Raw genomic sequence first — 20,453 nt, forward strand, 5'->3', positions numbered from 1 at the left:
TTCAGTGAAAAACAAACCCATACGATGTTATGTGATTTTTTTATTACACTACATATGTAACATCAGAATTAAGAATCAGTGGGGTAGTGACCTTTTATTCCTCTATGTACAGATCTACCCTGCGGCCAAGCCCTGCTTGCCTTACTCTCCAGATAAAGGTCTGATGTTTGAGTAAGATGAGTAGGATTTAGGCACTAATCCCTCTGAAGATCATTTAAACAGGTGCTCAGTGTGAGAGAGGCTGGGCTCCCTTACCTCCCACTGACTCTACTGGATGTCAAGGGTGCACCTCTCAGGAGTGAAATATTTTATACTAATGTTGAGCTAGAATGTAGGAAAATTCTACTTCCTCGTCTCGCTTTTTAAAATTGAAGCAGAATCATAAAAATGTAGGACTGGAAGGGACCTTAAGAAATCCTATAGTCCAGCCCCTCACTCTGAGGCAAGACCAAGTATACCCAGACTTACAGTTAAACGTTTTTTTCCTAATATCTAACTTAAATCTTCCATGCTGTACATTAAGCCAATTACATCTTGTCCTACCTACACTGGATATGGAGAGTAACTGGTCACCACCCAAAGATACAGTAGAGTGAGGTTGACGTATGTCCATGCATTCTGTCTGCAGAACTTGGGAACCTGTGAGTCAGTTTAAAGAGAGAGTGGGACTAGCCTTTCTGGCCCATATATGGGTGCTGAAAAACAGGCGAGGCTTCTAATGTGCATCAGTCAGCACTACGTAGGGTGACCAGATGTCCCAATTTTATAGGGACAGTCTCAATTTTGGGGTCTTTTTCTTATATAGGCTCCTATTACTCCCCACCCCCTGTCCTGATTTTTCACATTTGCTGTCTGGTCACCCTAGCACTACAGCAAGCCCTCCCTTTCATCAGGGCCAGAAAAATCCTGCCCACAGAGATGACTGCAAAATTCTCATTATAGTCAGTGTACATGTGTTTCTGAGGGCAGATTTAGCCTCATATTTACAGCTAAAACATACACTACAGTTATTCCTTGTGTTTGTCTACTATGCTGGGAAGAGTACCTCCACATGTCTGACCAGAACTTGGGAACAATTTTAGAAGAGGCTGGTCCCAGATATTCTGTCTCAGGTTTTATATTGATCCCACTGCATATTTGAGCAGGACTTTAGGTGTTTAGTCAATGCAGTATGAATATTCATGCAGCGCAGACATGATCACTAGAGCTTATAGTTATGTACCTCATTATCAAGTCACACTGTCTTGATTTAAGGTGCTCCCAGTAACCTGGGATGAAACACTAACACAGTGGGAATACCAGCTTTTTTTTTTTTAAAGGCTGCACAGAAGAGTTTCCAAAGTGGAGGGGCATTCCAGCTTTCATTGCACAAACATCTCTTCTTTGGGGGAATATAATGAGGAGCTGGCAAGTTATTAACAAGAACTAAGAGTTTTGCTATATTATGAATTGCAGCCCATGGTGTTCTCCAGCAGATTTAAGCATTTCTTACTTACCGTTAGGCATGGCAGAATCATTTTTGATCATTTCAATGGACAATATCTATATTTATTTTTAAGCACATTTTAAATTGTATTTTTTAAATTGTCAGTTGCCCAAAGTTATGAGTTTTAAAATTTAAATGATCTATTTAAATTTTCACTGTTGTGTGAGATTATGGGGGGTGGAGGGTCAGACAATAGTTATATAATGACAATAAACATTGAGATTCAAAAGGTTAAAGCTTTATAATTGTTAAAACACAAATTGTCTTTGTCATATGTCAAAATAAACAGAGTAAATATTCTTAAACTCTAGCAATTTATCAAGCAGCATTTTTCTTACTTTGTAAATTTTGATTAATTTTAATGGAAACATTTTTTTGTTGGTTTGTATGTGTACGATGAAATAGACATTTATCAACATTTATCAATTAAAAATCTAATCCTTCGAAGCCTACTTTCAGTTCATGGGGATTCTATGTACAGTAACTAGTGCATGATGTGTAACTTGTTCTTGATTTGGTCCCATAATTTCTAAATGAATGAACAGAAATAAGGAAGGTATTATACTGTTTTATGCTAAATTAACCTCACTGTAGAGTACTAAATATTTATCTCTGGAGACATATCATAAAAATTAAGTATTTTCCCTACTACAACCATTTAAAAAGTATTTAATATTATACTGCCAGGGTGTAAAAATTACTAATCAAGATGAAGAAAAGACTAGAAGAATGAGAACCACTCAAACAAGTTTCATTTCTTACTGAAACCACACTTACTGGTCCAATTCCCTTTTTGTTTGGTCAAATATTTTTGAGGGGAACACTTTTTAAGACTGAGAGAACACCACAAGTGATCATTAGTGGTTAGGTAACTTTAAAAGGCAAGTTATCAAATTAACTTAAATAGATCTACTCATCTACATAAGAACTATTCCCATGAATAAGACATGCAGTATCATACCCAATCTTTGGATGTTCAAGTTTAGAAAAACAGACAAAAGTTAAGATGTGTTCAGATCTTCAGATGCAAGGCAATATTCTTCTTTAACAGGGTTACTGGCCTGGATCGGGGGAAGCTGTGGACATAATATCTTGATTTTTAGTAAAGCCTTTTACACAATCCCACATGACATTCACATATGCAAAGTAGAGAATTGTGGCCTAAATTAAATTACTATAAGATAGGTGCAAAACTGTCAAGGTTAAGTCTGAAGCGGTAGGCTCTTAGACATCTGTTGTTGCTGCTGTTTTTGTTTTCAGTAAGCTTAGAAATGGAAACCAGAGCATCAAAATATTAGATGCAGAACTTGAGCATGCAAAAACTGAGGTGTGGAAAATAGTGGTCCTTTAAAAAATGTTTCCTGTAAGCAGGTAGTGCTCCCAGGCTGCCCTGAACAACATATGTACACACACTGTAAAATGTCCCAACTTACTTCTTCTATGAATTTGGACTTTATTGGTAATTCAAATAATAACAGAACATAATCCTCAGCCTAAGCTTTCTCCCTAAAGCTGACTGTTCCAACGGCTTCCCTGCAGGACCTTTCAGTCTGTGCCTTTAGTTCTCTTTAGAGCAGAGAGATTCTCCACCCTACCTCCTAGATTGAAAACACCTGCTCTAACTTCAGAATGACCTAATAAAAATACACGTCCATCTCTCTATATCAAGATGACCCCCAACAGAAGATCCCTGAAGGGACTCCCCATGCACAGCCCTAGATCTGTCACCTTAACAAAGTGTCTTTCTCAGACCGATGTTCTAGATTCATAAGTTCAGCAAAGCTAAACAACATATATAAAAATTACGTTGGGGTAGGTTTTCCTACTCTTAACATGCTTTAATTAAAAGAGCATTAAGGGCCAGAATCTGTCATGCTGTTGCAGTACTTTACTCTGTGAATAATCTCATTGTTCTCAACAGTTCTACTGTACTATTCTGTGTGTCACTGTATTCAGCAGAATCTGACCGTAAGCAAATATGATGAAGCATCATGATTAGGAAAGTATGAGACTCCTGCTCTGAAGCTTCCCCTCACACCTACACTAATGTACTTTCAACAACTAGGATCACCAGCTGTTATTTAGACCTGGAACTTCTCCGAGCAGAGACTAACAATTGTCAAATTGTACTGTGGTTTTTTGATGTAGACAAAAATCACTCCACAGGGAGTAGGTTGAGATCATCAAACTCATTTCATTTATGGCCTAAGCATTGTTGGAAAATGACTGTTCAAGGTGAATGCTAATACTAACGCACTAGCTCATAGCACTGGAGAGCCTTCCAACATTTCTTGGTCCCCCCACAACAAAATTAATCATTTTATTTGAGTAAGTGTAATTCTAAAAACAATACTTCCAAATGGCCTGAAAGGAATGTCATGCAACATTTATTAGTAAGTCACTACAGCAGTGACTCCTCTAACTTGCTTTGATTTAGTGACATAACTTGTGGTTAAAAGCTTCAGGCAAGGCCACACACATGCAAACAGTGACTGGTGATTTGGATAATTAGTAGGAATGGCAGGGCCCTGTCTCTTTACAAAGAGGTTAGCAATGACATGCAATTAAAAATGAGCTACAAAGGTACAATCATGGAGATATAAGGAACACAATAGACCAGGTTGATTAAAACAAAATAATAGCTACCACAATAAGAACATAGAAAAGATAGTATAGTATTTCCTTATATTTTGTTAAAGAAATTATTTCTAAAGGTGGAATGGGAAAATCCACACGCTAATACTTCTCTGTTATTATATTGGTGTAAATCTGAACTAACTCCACAGAGCAGTGGCCCCTCATGTCTTAGAAACTTATATTTACTTGATGTTAAGTTACTTAAACACAGAGACTTTGATAAGGGAAAATACTAAAGTATCAGAGTTAAACAGACAAGGACAAAGAACAGATTAATATTTACTCTTTTTTCAGAATTTTTCTTTTTTTTTTAACTTGCCAGGATGCCCAGTTCTACAAACTAATCTCCCTTCACTTCAGTGGACTCATGTGCCTACAGCACATCTGAATAAGGACTGCAGGGTGTTTAAAAAATCAGTGCTTCACCCTCTCACTGCTATCTGCTCTTCCTTATTTGATCTGACAGTGAATTCGTAGAGCTGAATTTGTGACGACATTCTATTTTCCTGACAACAGCCTGTGAGTTGAAATTACAGGAGCACAAGACTCACTTCTTTGTAGGATGATTCGGAAGGAGATCCTTGGATAAAAACTTTTGTTAAATCACAAAATTAGATGGCGGCAAAGGAATACAAATCTATTGGCCAAGTAGATTAACCATAAAAATCTAGGGTAGAAATGATACCTTATCAATGCCAAAGTAATGGTCTTACACTGTTGACTTTTTTTGTTTTAATATATCATGTCCATAACTAAGTTCAACTTCCTCTGTGCTATTTGTTACTATGGTTTCTCGCCTATTGGGGTATTTCATCAGCAACTATATATGAGGCTACTGTAATACCTTTCATCATTAGAGTTGTTTGAATAGCTTTTAAAAAAAATATTTTCACAAATAAAAGCGCAATATTCCAATTAGTATGATTTATGGTATTTCTTATTTGTAAGTATTTTCAGAACAGCTGGGTATTCATGAAATTTCACAGATTCTATTTGAAGGGGTTATTTTGTTCTTACAAGAAGTTCATGCTATTTGTTACACACTTCTTATTTTTCTGGATTTTTAAATCACATCATCCAGTCTGGACACACACATCAGACCATATGACTTACATAACTAACCATGCCTCATAAACAATGAAGAGCGAAAGATAACATAAACTGTTTACAAACAACATAGATTGTGAAAATTATTCTTCCAAACCATGCAGTAAACCCAAACCATAACTACAGTCTTTGAAAATCAGGATCAGTTTGCTGGTGGTTCACTAACTGAAAGAGGGGCTTAAGTCCTTTTAAAAAAAACACTGCTGACTGGACTGTGTGCCCAGGTTGGGATAAAAAGAGGAATACGTCCCTCCCTTGGACCTCTTCATGGGTTATCCAGACCTTGGGTCTGGGCATGCAGGGGTAAAGGGCGCTGCATGCCCAGTTATTCCTCCAACCCTAAAGCAGATGGGGGGAGGAATGAGGAGGAAGGGGCAGAGAACAGACAGAGTCTTGGTTCCATTCCCTTAGTGCACCAACCACAAAGATGAGCTGGTGCCAGAGTGAGATTATAATTGGCTGGTAAATCCAGCAGCAAATTAGCACCTCCTGGTACAAGGGAGAAGAAGAGAAGGTGATGTGGATCTCTGAATCACAGTTCCTTCCCTGGGATGCTCCTGGGATAGCACAGCCCTTACTATGAGTTGTGTCCACTGGGACACAATCTAGCCCATTACTTGCTATGAATAGTTGTGCTAATTCTGTTAATTATCATGAAATTAGTGCTGCTAACTGATAAGAAATGGAGGGAAATGTTCTGGAGGACAGTGGGGGTGAGGAAGGGAATCATCAGCCCTAAATCTTTTAAAATGTTCCAGCTTGTAGCTGATTTCTTCAAGGTTTTGGGGATTGGCAGATTTGGCTTATTATTCCACAACATGGTGGGTTTGGTGAATATGCTAACTATGCCTCGCCAATCTTCAACTCCTCCAGCTCCACTTGGCAGTGCAGAAAGCCACCAGAAATACTGCATTTGCAGTGCAAAGGTAGTTTCCCACTGCCTGGACCTACCTCCCTGCGTGCTGAAAATAATATATTGCAGTTTCCATAGCATAGAGTTCTTGTGCGGGAGCAGAAGCTTTATTAGGGTATGACTAAAAGAATTTGAGATAGACGGGGGGTGGAGGGAAGAAAACAAAATCAACCTCATAGATCAGCCTGTCCATCTCTTGCTTATGCAGACTTGACTTTGTTTACCACTGTGCTGTATCATTGGCTACTTTGCATAGCTCAGGTTAAAGTGATCAGATTTTTTTTTTTTTTGTGGAACTCAAAATATGGTTCCCAAGGATATGATTAGGAAGTGGATGCAGTTTATTAAGATTCTATCATTATTGTTGACCAGATGCCTTGCCCTGCTTTAATAATCAATAAGTATTGGTACTGCTGCCCAAACAGATGGGGACTGTCCTGAAAACAGACCATCTTTTATGACTAACAGAGAAAACCCACTTGACAAACCCTCTTTTGGATTAGTTACTAGTAATAATAGTTCAAAGTCAAGAGTTTCTTCTTAGTAGGAATCTCACCAACTGGTAGACCATGGGAAAGGATTCTTGATGGCAAGTATTGATCAGGGCCACCCAGAGGATTCAGGGGGCCTGGGGCAAAGCAATTTCAGGGGCCCCTTCCATAAAAAAAGTTGCAATATTATAGAATACTACATTCTCGTGGGGGGCCCTGCGGGGTCCAGGGCCTGGGGCAAATTGCCCCACTTGCCCCCACCCCTGGGCGGCCCTGGTATAGATCTATCTTAGGGTTTTATACTGCTATCCATCACCACAGTATCTGAGTGCATTCCATGTTAATCCAATAGCCATGAAGTCTTTTGTGGATTTCATGGAGTATCTGGTTCACCTCCATTTTGGGGTCATCCTTTACTCAGAGCTTTCCTGTCAGTGGACTTTTCTTTTTTGAGGAAAGGGTGTTTAGGAAAATGGAGGTGTCAGTATTTTACTTGCTATGATGAAAAGTTTTTTTTCAAAGAAGTGTGCCAAAGTCTTAGGAAATTATTTAGTACCTTAGTGAGAAACTTATCCACCGTAGCTTCAATGACTTTGAAAAAATATATTAGCTTTGTTCAATGCAGAACAACAAGAGAAAAAGCTGTCAGTTATATTCAGTGTTAGAGGAAACATGAAGATACTTATCGGACATTTCTAATAAATCAAAATGACTTCATGGTATTTTGAGTACTGCATATTTATATTACAGCTTTAAATCTTTAGAATGAGGGAGCACCATCTAATCTGTGTATCCAATGATATAATACAGAAGTCTATACCACCTGAAGCTTTTAAAGATCCCTTGACATCCATCACAAAAGGAGTTTTTAACCCTAGTTTCCTGGACAAATGGATGATAGATATTCCTGGAGTAATTATATTCTGCCTACCTATATGTTTTTTGAAGATTCAGTTTCCTATAGTGTTCTAACTCATTTCCATCAACTGTTGTATAGTATTGATTGTGTGTTGTCAAATGGCTATTGCGCTACACAATGTAGGTAACTGCATTTCAATCATGGGTGAATGACTCATTTGTAAATATATATGTATGATATTTAATACTAGTTCATAAGTGTTTTTAGAATGTAAACGACATGCAAGTACATAGTCATGCCTGCTTAACTGAGTGTTTAGGCTTGTAAATCATTAGCATTATACAGTATTCTTTCTGAATCTGCCATTCATGCACCAACTAGTCTAAGATCATATTAGGGCAAAAATCCTGACCCGTTTCCCCTTGCTATTATATATCACCAACAGATGATATGACACCTTCTGCTTACTGAAAAGAAATGCAACTGCAATGACTCATTGTCTTTCATATACATGTTTGTGTGATCCTTTTCTTCCCTCAGTGAAAATATCCTTTAAGGCACACATTGGAAGGATGTATGCCAGAGGAATGGCAACATTCAACTATTTTGTGAAGGAAGATGGACTGTTTTACTTCTAGAAAGCGACCCTATTAACTCAGTGCTCGAGTTTATATGAGAGGTTGCTCTCCAAGTTGTAACAAACCTCTTGCAGGCTTCAGAATTGGAGAGGAAAGAGTCTTAAAGTGCATTAACATAAAAAAATCTATTTGCCTAGCTCTGAACTAGCTCTTAGCGGCCAACCTTTTCTTTTCTAAAATCTACAAAAGTCTCTCTTTATATTGTAATAAGTTTGTAGCCTTGTAGAAATGTGCAAGAACAGGAGAGGCCTAATTCCCCTCTCATTTAAACCAGCATTACTATGGAGAAATTCATTTGAAGTTAATGGAGTTATGCCAGTGTATTGAGGCCCAACATATCTGAAGAGATCTGATTTACATGAATGTATTATAGTGTATCTGAAAAGATCTCTAATAATGGAATGCTATCAAGTGAAGTATGGATTGCTAATGTGTGCATGCAAAAGCAATAAGTGGTCTTGAAAACCCATGAAGACTGGTACCTCAGATCAAAAATCCACTGGCTAGTGGCCTGAGATATGGCAGGGGATCTGTTGTTAACAACTCTTGATAATACTGCCTGGCCTGGACCTGTATTGGCTGGGTCTGTGGCTGTGCAGAACAGTTTAATGGGAAGGTGAGGGGAAAGGATGAGGGGATACTGAGGACAGCTTTGTTGCTGTGGGTCTTCTTTTAAATTAGATTATTCCTATGAAAGTGGGGAGTAACTGGGAATATAGTAATGATGATAGAAATACAAAAGGAATGGGGGTTCTGTTTTGGATAAGCATCCAGAAATCCTGACGCTCATCTGAGCTTACCCAAATAATCTAAAACTCTTGTATCTACAAAAGTGGTGAGGAAATCACAAAAGATTTCTAAAATTATTGGCTTCCGTATGGGCTAAGAATACCACAAGAATGGTCTATGTGTTCTTGTTTTTGTTTTGTGGTTTTTCAGCACTGTCTCTCCAATTTTTGACAGAAACAGACGAAATAGATGAACATCAGAAGTGCTGTATAATAAACTAACCAGACAATTTTGAACTTCTAGAAAAGGTTTGGTTCACATGTGGACAGAATCTTGGGATCTGATTTCCTCTGACTCAGTTAACTACTCTCTCTGGAATATACATATCTGGGAGGGGAGAATGGAAGAAGAGCACATATAAGTCAGGGGAGAACTTGCTGCTTTGTGATATGGCTGTTTAATTTTATGCTGTAGCAAAAGAAGGTGACAGCATCAAGTCTACATTAGACTAGCTCTAAGGAGTGTTTGTACAGCACCTGTCTCAATGGGATCTTGATGGTTCCATGACTTGATCCTGGGCTCTTGTGCACTATCACAATACAAATTGTTGTTAATAATAATAAATGTACTTTAGGTTTATGAGCCTGGAGCATTTGCTAAACCCATGTATTTTCCAGCATTTACAACTTGACCAAAAACATCTGGCCTTCTGTTTGGATCAATTTCATTGATATTTTTAGTGAATGCATAGGTAATTTTATAGCTGAGAACTGATATAGCAAAAGAATCTAACCTAGCTGGACTTGACACTGGGATTTTCCTTTCTTTCTCTGTCTATTTTTCTATTCGTTTCCCTAAAAAGAATGTATTTTGTGACCTATGAAAAAGAAGCGGGGATGTTTTAGGGTTGTAATTATTGGCTGATTTGCATTTTTAGCTTAAAGGAACTCCAAGCCAACCAGTAGATTCCACAACACTTGTTTCAATTTAAATGAGCAGTTCTAAAAAGCCTTCTATGCATCCCTGTTTGTTTAACTTGGCTTTGTCTCTTTGATCTCATGTTAACATACCTTAATGGCAGGTAATGATTGATAATGGTGTATTGTAAAGTTCAGGCAATAAATACTGCTTTACTCATAATAATGCTGAATAATGTACTTTTTATGACCGAGTTTGATGGAAAATTTCCTTGTCAGCTCTGCCTAATTGTCCAAACAAAACCACCCATTACTTGAAGAAATACATGTCTAACCTAGACACATTAATTAGGGTCATGACTGAACTGCACAAAGGAATATCGTAACACTTCAGTTATCTTTAAGTATGATCTTTGGACAGCAGTCCTAATGTTAAACTAAAGTTTAATAGGAAACTGTTGTTTATGCTATCCTTTTGTAGCTCACAGATGTATGTTGGAATTTCTCCATAGTGGCTGTGCAATGGCAAAAACAGTATCTCCCTTAAGGTCTTTAAAGGTCATAAACAGTATTAGTTTGAACATCAGAAGTCACAAAATCAAGTAACCCTGGATTGAAAAAGAAGAAAAGAAGAATTTTTTTTAGCCAGACAGAAACTGAAGTTAGTAAATATCACATTGTATTGAGATAAGAGTTAAAAAGGGCCTTAGTTTCTAGCTGTTGACATGCTGGAATACTGTACATCAAAGTACCCAGGCAAGCCCTACATGAGTACTGGCACTTTCATGCTATTTAACCTTCTTTGAAGTTAGAGATTTTACAGAGAATTGAACAAGGATCAAGAACATAACTAGACAGGCTTTTAGAAAAAAGACCTAATTTTAAAAAAAAAAACACACCTTTCATTTTCAAATTGGCTGTGCTCAAAACCTTTTCCAAGCAAGTATTTTTTATTGTAGCAATCATTCAACACATCTTTGTAAGTGCAGGGGCGGGTTAGGCTTATTCATTGTTTAGTATAAGGAAAATACATACATCATACCAAGGATTCAGAAGCAATTGCCATCTCATTTGGGTATATATCATATTTAAAAATAAATCTTCAAGAAAACCCATGCTAGATAAAATTTTCAGTCCCACTCTACTCTAATAATTTCATTTTCTGCCATGACTAATCTGTATAGATGACTTATTCCTTGAGCAGTTATAGCCTTTATCACTTTCACTGAAAGTGAGCACTCGGATATGCTTATTATATTGAATAACACTCTGCTTTGATTTCTATATGAAAAAGCAGCAAAAAATTCAGAGAGATTTTGCCATAAAAAATCTTCTTTTGTTTTAAAACAATACCTGCTCTTAATAGTCTGGGGTCCAATCATACTTCTATTTAAGTCACTGGTAAAATCCTAGTGAAGGAATCAAGGAAGTATGATAGGCTCCTTAGTGGTTAACTAAGCATTAGGCACTGGCGACTGTCAGAAGACCGAATACTGAGCTAGATGGACCATTAGTCGTACCCAGTATGGCCATTCTTATGTTCTTAACTGTCTTTGCTCGTTTGTCTTCAGGCTTACGGGAAAAAAGGGGAAGCTGCATTCTTTGATCATTTAATATAATCAGATTATGAAGAGCATCTTTGTGTGTCTGCTTTGCTTTTTCATTCGGATTTTTAATATGTACATTACATAAATCCTTTTGGATTTTTACATAATAAAATCCAAAAGGAAAAAGCAAATCAGTCACACACACATACAAAGCTCTTTATAATAATATATGATACTATGTTTAGATATAAAAAATAACAGAAATGCAGGGATATATTCTGGGCAATTTATAGAACAGATTCTCAGCTGGTATGTTCTTTAATAACAATATCAACAAAGCAATAGTTACTGCCTGCACTTTAAATAAAATTAAACAATTGCATTGTCTTGTCTGACAGAAGAATGAGATTGATCCTGCTCTCAGTGAAGTCAAGGAGTTTTGCCATGGATTTCAATGGAAATTGAACTAGAACCATGGTTGATTACGTGGGATCACAGATGGCATCTACAGGCCAAAGTAGTAATTTGATAGGCATATTTAGGGCATGCTCTTTTACCAGTGTACAGGGAGACCTTTTCCAGCACTTACAGTGGGTTTCAGGCCAGCCCCCTGAATGGCACCATTCTCTCTTCCCATATTCAGGGTCTGAATCCATGCCTGGTCTTGGGGGGGTGGATGTAGACTATTCACCAAACCTACTGGGAATCCATACAAAAGGTAATATAGTCCAGGCTGTGTCCAAAGGAGCCATGCTGACTGCGAGCCAGAGAGAGATGGGCTGCAGGCAGCACTGAGGCACAGAGCCTCTACGCATACGGCCCTCTGCCTCCAAGACATAGATAGATTAACAGAATATAGGATCTGGAACACTTCCCTTCCCCACAGCAGCCATAGCTTCTTTGTGGGGAGGCAAACGCCAACTTCCCTAACAAAAATGGAAGAATGTGTAGGAAATTCCCCCTAGGGATACCTGGCTGTCTCCTTGCCTAGGAACATAGGATGATCTGGCAATTCCTATGTGGTCCATCTTGTCCAGTATCCTGCCTCTAACAGTGGCCAGTGACAGATGCTTCAGAGGAAGGTCAGAAACCTTGTAGTGCATTGTAAGAACTAACTCGCCCATAAAAGAGAAGTTTCCTCCTACCCCTATCAGTTAGTGGTTGGCTTACGTCTTAAAGCATGAGGGCTTATATCCCATCTAAAAAAAATTATCCCATTGAATGTAATGGTCTATGCTCTCATTATCCATATAAATATTGAATCCTTTCTAAAATCCTGCTAAGCTCTTGGACTCGATATCTTGCTGCAATGAGTTCCAGAGATTAATTGTGTAGTGCAAAAATATTGTATTTCCTTTTGTCACTTTTAAACTTTTTGCCCATCAGTTTCATAGACTGTCCCCTTCTTCTCATATTGTGTAAGGATAAGCATGAATGCCCAATTTATCTTCTCTATACCATTCACTATGTGTCATGTTGCCTCTTACTTATTTATTTTTATTTCCTTTCAGCTAAACATCCCAGGTTTTTTGTTTGTTTTGCAATCTCTCCTCATACAGAAGTCTCTCCATGCCTCCAATCATCATTGCCACCATCTCTAGTAGAAAATAAAACCCTTTTTGGGGGGGTGGGGTATTTGTTATTTTAAAAGAATTAAGTCAAAACTTCATATTTCCTTTTAATTCTAAAAATCAAGAGGTCTTTCCTCTGCCTCCTTTAAATTCCTCCTTAATACTCTCTTTCATGAAACCTTCCTATGTTGAATTCTAATTAACAATACCTCCATGTCTCATTCAAACAGTTGTTCTGAGTATAGAGTTTATCTGGGCTAGACTGCAATATCTTCATCATAGAGATCCTACATTCTATTGGTTTTGTAAAACTCACTGTATATCACTGGCACCCTATAAATAACAACAATAATATGTGAAATCAGAGACGATTGGATTACAAACCAGTACAGATAATTATTTTCTAGGTAAGTAGTGCAGAAATTCTGTATCCCAATAGAAGCATGATTCACAACAAAGCATGTGCTTAACAATCATAACATTATATATACTGTGTATTGCCCAAAATTATAATGAACAATAAAATTGTAATTCTTTAAAATGATGAGCTTCTAAATGGAAACTGTCCTACAGGACTGAACAGTTTTTAAATAAAGAGCCCCCTTGATGCTGAATTCAAGACCATTGTAAAAATAAATAGATAAATAAAAAGGCATGTTTCCACATGTCATACAAGTGAGCATGTGACACTGCTGATTGAAGAGAATTTGTATTCTCCCCTGCAAATCCCATACAGGAAAGCATTGCCTGCCTGAAACAAAAGTATAAGGTTCAGTTTAAGACTGAGTGTGGCTTGGAATAAAATGAAAGAGCACCCCCAAAATCAGTCACTATATGTCCCTTTCCTATCTCTGTTGTTTTCGTTCAGTATTAAGACTATATGCGATGTCTTGCCAAAAGGGATTTGTCCTTTTTATCTAGTCAGAAGAATGCTTTTGCTATTTACATTTCTGAATTGCTTAGCTGCCCAAGCATGCTTTATGTGTGCTGCTTGAAATGTGTCATTGAATCATGTGACTGCTGTTCTCTAGCTGATGTTGGTCTTTTGCCAACAAATATGGATTATGTTAAAGTCGGTTCTGAATTGACGAGAATATGTTAATAACTCCCAGATGGGCATCTTTGTGTTCTCCAGCAGGGAAATGCAAGCAGTGTATGGCAGGAGCTAGTGTTTGGCAGGTCCATCATTCCGTCATTAAAGGCCACATTATTACTTACAACTATGCTTGCATGAAAATTGCTTGCATAAACCCAGTCTCCCAATAATGAACACACACAATTTGCTTTTAAATATATTTTTCTATTACAAGGAACTTATTTCTGCCAGACAGTACTCTTTTTTAATGTAAGATCAGGAGGTTTTATGAAAAAATAAAATGAATGAAAGTATTAATTCCACAGTGTTCAGTGCCAGCCCTGGTGTCCTGGCTAGTTTGTATAATTTACATTAGGCCTACCTAAACTCCACCTGTAGTTACAATTGGACGCGGTATTTTTCACTTCCTGGCCTAAAGTGTTGTGTAGTGTTCCTGTACACAGTTATACATATGTCGCCTTCCATCCTAGAGTCAGAGAGCTGCATTTCAGGGGTGGGTGAAGTGGTGTGTATATGTTCGAACACGCAAACACCACACATGATATGAATGTATTTATGGCTTATGCAACTTTCATCACCTCACTTGTCCTCTATCCATTAGTCCATCTTCTCAGAACATTCCAACCCCTTCTGCAGATTCAAACAGCCACCTTTAAAAAAAAAAATCAACCAGAGAAATGTTTCCTCTTTTACCCCTCAAATGTGGATTCCTTTCCCTCACCCCCGCAAAAAAACCCTACTCCTGTGGGAGCCTGAAGGTAGGAGGACGATGGCTAGAGACAGATTTTCTAAACATAACAATGTCACTGTTTGACAACATGCATCCCTTCAGGGCTAGAAATGGGAGCTTTGGGCCTTGAGAATGGGACTACTTCCGGGGCAGTATTTTCTGGTGATGACATCTCAAAATAGCAATACCACCTATGGTTTGGAACTGACCCAAGCAGCAAAAACATCAGCAGGATTCCACATATCTTGGTGCCTGCTTCGTCTGTTTCTACATACTGTGATATTATCCTTCTCTAAACTGGCACTCCATTTTCTTGGCTCTTAAAAGGAGCTTTGTAAGAGTAGTTGAATTTTAATATTGTGACTCTTAATGCTACATAAAACCTTTGTTTCCTACAGGTTTATTGAGCTGGTGCATTAGATTTCCTGCTGCATGAGCAGGAAGATTATGGTGGCTTACGTCTAAGTATACTTTTGGGAGACATTTTGTATTTTCTCTATAAATAGTCGTTCTAAAACACAATTGTGAAACTATTAATGTTTATATTACATTGTACATCTCTCCAAGTTTACTGTACTGAGTGTACACTGTGGTAGCAAAAGGAAATCTTTCTGTCTAGGAAATGTTTTGAGAATTGTCATCATTAAACTGCTACTAAAAGATAAGTCTGTTACATTTATCCTTTTATCTGTATGATATTTTTGGCTTATTATACCAAGGAGCCATGCCAGTTTTCAACAGTGGTAAAATATATCTCTCAGATATTTAAGCATTTCAATAGAGCTTGCAAATAGTGACCTTACAACAGAAACATTGAGGGTCTAGTTATTCCTAATATGTCAGAAAAATGTGAAATCTGTCAATTTCTATGATGAACTCTTTACAGGAAAAAAATGAATTGATGTGATCCTGCACATCCAGCAAAGATTATATTGCATAAACATTGTTGCCTTAAACAAAAGAAAATATTAATTTTCATATTCTTTTAAAATATATACAAATAGACAAGATCCTCTGTTCTAGACAAAGGGGAAAAGCAAGATGACAGGAGAGACAAACTGGGAAGACTGGTTTGGGCTTTATACATAGGTTACATTAGACTGGCAACTGAAATGTATTTTGTTGAGGGTAATTTTAATGAGCAATTTCTTCACATTTATAAGAAAATGCCACAGGCCTAACTCTACCAGGCTCCCTAGAGCCACTTATTCATCCACACACGAATAGCTAGTTTCATTATTTTTAAAATGTAACATGAGCGAAACAAATGGTTAGTGTTGTTACATCCAATGAAATGAAAGATTATCATCTCCAAACAGCAGAAATTAGATATATTGGGTCTACCTCTGAATCAGTCTTAGGTTCAGATGTAACATGACGTATGGGTAAGCTGCAATTTGCTTGGGGCATTGTTAGCATGCTTTGCCTCCAGGGTAGGATTTTATCCAGGCCTGAAGCAGATGTGTGCTCAGCTATACAGGCACATTAAGTATACAGAACACCCCTGCTATTACCCTGGTGGAACTGGTGCCAAAGCCCCTGGTGACACAGAGGAGGTATTAGGTCAGATGAGTTACATTAAGTGGCAAGTGATAAATTCAAGATGACAATTGAAAACAGCAGTGTTTCTTTTAGTAATTAATTCCAGTGGTGCCTGAGGCAGTGCTTAGTTACTACGACTAGTGTGGCCAATGCTGAGCAGCTAATGAGAAAACATTATAGCGAGGATTAGGGGCCTGTACATTCTGGCTGGATGAGGTCACTATGATTAGAAAATATTAACACAGACTTAATGTAATAAACTAAGTACACCAAAGAGATTTTATTTTTTATTTTACTCATGTCAAAATGGTTTAAAATGCAAAAATCTTATTGTGGTTTTTCCCATAGATGGTATGTACATGGTCTAGTCTGGTGTCACTGAGTGCTGCTTTGCTGATGGTGTCATAGTTATGTAATAATGATGAGGGATTGTGGTGGGAGGGGGTTATGCTTTTTTGGGGTGTAACGATGAGCACTGAGGATAAGGAGAAGGGACTTCTTCAGCTGTTATCCAATAGGTAGACAAAGTAGAAAATAATACTCCTTCAACAAACTAACCTGAATGACTTCAAACTATATCCTAACTAAAGACTGGCCCATCCAAAAACTCATCCAAACTCCCCCATTCTTTGGGAGAGACCATGTCAGAATTGAATATCACAGATGCAGCCGAGCTTATTAGTGAATGATGGGAGGCAACTCTATAGCTACTTTTTGATAGGTGCATTCTTGAAGAGGGATACACGCATAGTGGAGCTTAAAAAAAAATCTCCCAGCAAGCTTTTCCCACAGTCCTTTCCTATCTCCTGTGGGTGCAGGATTTTTGTTATGAATAACTATTGATGTTATATGGTGTGTTAACAGAGATGTGTGGCTTGTAATATGCTTATTGGCCACTTTTAACAATAACACTGAAAAATGATCTGTTCCTTATGAGTCGAACTTACTTCCTAACTGCTTTCAATAAACTGGGGTCTAGTATCCGATACCCTTTTTTTGCTTATAATTAACTTTGATATGAATGAGAGTCAAGATGGATTAGATATTGGGCCACTTGCATTACCTTGCTATCTAAATTGCCTAAATTTTACTGAAAGCTCCTTGCATTTTTCCTTTGATTGTTTGTCTTGTTGCTATATTAGGTGACAATCACCTCTGAATAGAGAGGGAAAGAAAATTGTAAATACATTGATTTTTGGCTTACAGACTTGTATAGAACAGATAATAGTAGTCTTTCATTAGAACAGTGAGACGTCAGCCAGTCCCATGTGTAAAATAATGTAGCTAATATGGCAATACTTGTGGCCAAATCCTCATGTTATCCAAAGAGAAGCAGGAAGTACCTGAAATATCATGAGTGTGCCTGCTAAATTTCTGACATTAATGGAGGTACCTTTATAAATTAAATAAAAAACACCTTTTAAGATGTTTCCTACTCCATTGTGACAATTGCATTTTCCTTTTTCTGACATACACATTTTAAAAGCTCAAAAATGTTTAGGGAAACAGTTATAAAACTAACCAACTTCTCTTCTCATGTCATTCTTTCTACACACTGTTGAGCTAGTATATTGAAAATATATGGCCTACAGTACAAAACTGGGAACCAAGGTCTATGAACTCCAGTTCAAATGAGAGATGAAAAAATGAAATACTGAATGTTATATTAAATACACTGAATCTTTCAATAAACCAGCAATTTTAAATGACACTAATATTATCCCTCCAATGACTAATAAAAGTGTCAGCATGGTAATATGCACTAATCTTAGCTGTAACTTGATAAGTGGCACTTGTTTCCTGGGTATTAAAATCTCTTTGGACTTATACTTTGTTCTGCTTGTAAAACAAGCTTGTCACTTTTCTTCTGGCTTTATTATTTTCTTTCTCTAGTTAGACAATGGATGATTACTGTGTGTTTGTCATGCAAGCTCAATATCTAATAAACTTCAAAATGAATGGAAAATCATAGTTCAAATATATTAAATGCAATATATTTTCTTAATCACATATAACATTAATTTTAATGTGAGTATTTAGGCCCTGATTCAGCAAAGCACTTATGTGCTTAACTTTAAGCATCACTATTTAAGGGCACAGGTCCTTTTCAAATGTTAGGTATTGCATTTTATTAAATTTCCATCACACTGATGACTTGACAAATTTTAACACACCACCTAAATTTTAAAAGGGAATATTTATTTTCACAGCAGGCAGGGTTTCTGCTTTCATTTAGAGTAGGAATCATCTGACTGGAATGATTGTTTGACTGTTGGAGTTTTTTCCCCTCTCAGAAGTTGGCATGGAAGCAGCCAGTCATGTGTGTCTATCTCTGTTCAGACTAGTAAATCTCTGGTCATTAGACCACAAGACAAGATATAAGTATTATTATTATTTATTAATAATTTGACCCATATCAGCCCCCACAATTTATTTTGCTCATTAGAGTTTTCTGAGCAGATGGAAGGGTGATGAGACATGCAAAACGTTCACTTTAGGTATTACTAAAGCTGTAAGTTTAATGTGATTCCAGACTTCCACCATTTTTAAAAGAGGCATTTTGACTTTTCCATTCAACAATAGTTACTGTGTGATTTGATGTCTGGCAGCACAGGAAGAGGATTATTGTGCATAAGTGACATAATTGAACAGTTACAGGAAATGAGCACCTATACTTTAGAAGCCTAGTCTTCTGTTGGTGTACGTGGGTAATCTACAGTCACGCTAATGGGAGAGATGCACGCCACTGATGTCCTAGTGGACAAAGAGATTTACTGCTGCAGATAGTCTCTTTAAATCTCATATTTCTTCTTCTAAGACCTGATCATTAATAATAAATAATTAATAATGGGGATAATTTAAAAAGAAGATAAAACTTATCTACTTTAGAAGGGTGTTGTGGAAAATGATTTGCTAACATTGGGGCAGCAGTTTTAAGATGTAAAGCACTAAGTTCTAAGTAGGTTATGAAGTTGCATTTGTTCACATCTTAGGGCTGGTCCACACTAAGAAGCGGGGTCGAACTAGGGTACGCAAATTCAGCTATGTGAATAGCGTAGCTGAATTCGAAGTACCCTAGTTCGAACTACTCACCCGTCCAGACGCCGCGGAATCGAAGTCCGCGGCTCCAAGGTCGACTCCGCCACCGCCGTTTGCAGTGGTGGAGTACCGGAGTCGACCGCGGCGCTTCCGGAGTTCGAACTATCGCGTCCACATTAGACGCAATAGTTCGAACTCCGAGAAGTCGAACTCACCACGTCGACCCGGCTGGTAAGTGTAGACTAGCCCTTAAATTGTACAAAGGATGTTCTATGTTATCTTGGAATATCTGGGACATGTACATTCATTGAAAGTTATCTAAAAGAGGAAACTTTAGGGGCTGTGACTAAAAACTAATTCCAAAATGTCTCTTGAATGTAGAGGTAGTCATATCGAATTGTGTCTCTGTAAAACGTCCTGTTCACAATATGAGCTTGGAGCTTAGTCATTAAATATAAAAATGTTAATATAGTAAAATCATAGAATATCAGGGTTGGAAGGGACCTCAGGAGGTCATCTAGTCCAACCCCCTGCTCAAAGCAAGACCAATCCCCAGACAGATTTTTACCCCAGTTCCCTAAATGGCCCCCTCAAGGATTGAGCTTACAAGCCTGAGTTTAGCAGGCCAATGCTCAAAGCACTGAACTACCCCTCCCCGAAGTTCTTCAGTACCCTCCTTGAAGTTCTTGGGGGATATTACAGGGGGAAATGATCCCTTCTGCACCTGACCAGGGACTTGAACCCTCAGATTAAAAGTCTGATATTCTACCAACTGAGCTAGCCAAGCTCACATCTGTTAGTTAGATGCTTAACATAGACAGGGAACATGCTTTTGTACTAGACAAGGAGCCTAGATTTCAGTTTTGCAAAATGATGCCCAAGTGTGGTTTGAATGTGTGAGTTCCCTTTCATTTAGCCACTAAAGTTCAGGGGATCAGGAGAAAGAGTTTCCCATTTATTCCATCTGTAGACTCAAACCAGGGTAAGTTTGATTTTGAAAAAAAATTGGTCAGGTTTTGGTTATGCAAAAACAAAACCATGGATAGTTTCTATCCAGATCCCATTTGATCCAAAGTAAAGTTAGGATGATGGGGGCAGGAAGAGAAATTGGATGCCAGGGTCCTATTTTTTTCCCATCTGTGATTTATACT

General features: G+C 37.8%; 1 long non-coding RNA gene across 5 annotated transcripts in view; it reads left to right on the plus strand.

The window, feature by feature from the left end:
• Positions 1-20,453, plus strand: part of LOC120375153 — a 173,879-nt gene that overhangs the window by 81,544 nt on the left and 71,882 nt on the right. For 2 of the 5 annotated variants that reach the window (XR_005586464.1, XR_005586468.1), the window contains exon 7: positions 4,446-4,914. The exons of 2 other annotated variants lie outside the window; for them this stretch is intronic. This is a non-coding gene — a long non-coding RNA (uncharacterized LOC120375153). Of the gene's footprint in view, positions 1-1,319; positions 1,737-4,445; positions 4,915-20,453 lie in introns of those variants that run through there. One more of the 5 variants, XR_005586466.1, reaches the window with a different exon arrangement.

The sequence above is a fragment of the Mauremys reevesii genome, linkage group 11 (genome assembly GCF_016161935.1).
Source record: "Mauremys reevesii isolate NIE-2019 linkage group 11, ASM1616193v1, whole genome shotgun sequence".
Classification (NCBI taxonomy): Eukaryota; Metazoa; Chordata; order Testudines; family Geoemydidae; genus Mauremys; species Mauremys reevesii.